Source organism: Micropterus salmoides, unplaced genomic scaffold (assembly GCF_014851395.1).
Source record: "Micropterus salmoides isolate LMB-PRFRI ecotype aquatic unplaced genomic scaffold, ASM1485139v1 Ms_hic_scaffold_4, whole genome shotgun sequence".
Taxonomy (NCBI): domain Eukaryota; kingdom Metazoa; phylum Chordata; class Actinopteri; order Centrarchiformes; family Centrarchidae; genus Micropterus; species Micropterus salmoides.
The window spans coordinates 14,490,181-14,490,417 of record NW_024043372.1 but is presented as its reverse complement, the minus strand read 5'-3'; positions in this window follow the sequence as shown (position 1 = coordinate 14,490,417).

Genomic DNA, 237 nt, shown 5'->3' with positions numbered 1-237 from the left:
TTGTGGGTCGTTGTGTAAACAAACAAAGAAGAGCCCTTGACCAAACAAAGATTTAAAGCGCAGATAGAGAAGAAGAAAAAGAAGCTGAGAAGTGAAGATGTTCTGCTGAGAGGAGTGGTAGAGATAAGAGTGCGCGCACTGGCTCAACCGCGCGCCCGCACACACCTTAGTTCAGGCTGTTTGCAGCGCGCGCACTTCTCGGGAGGAGGAGGAGTATCCCAGAAATCTTCGCACATT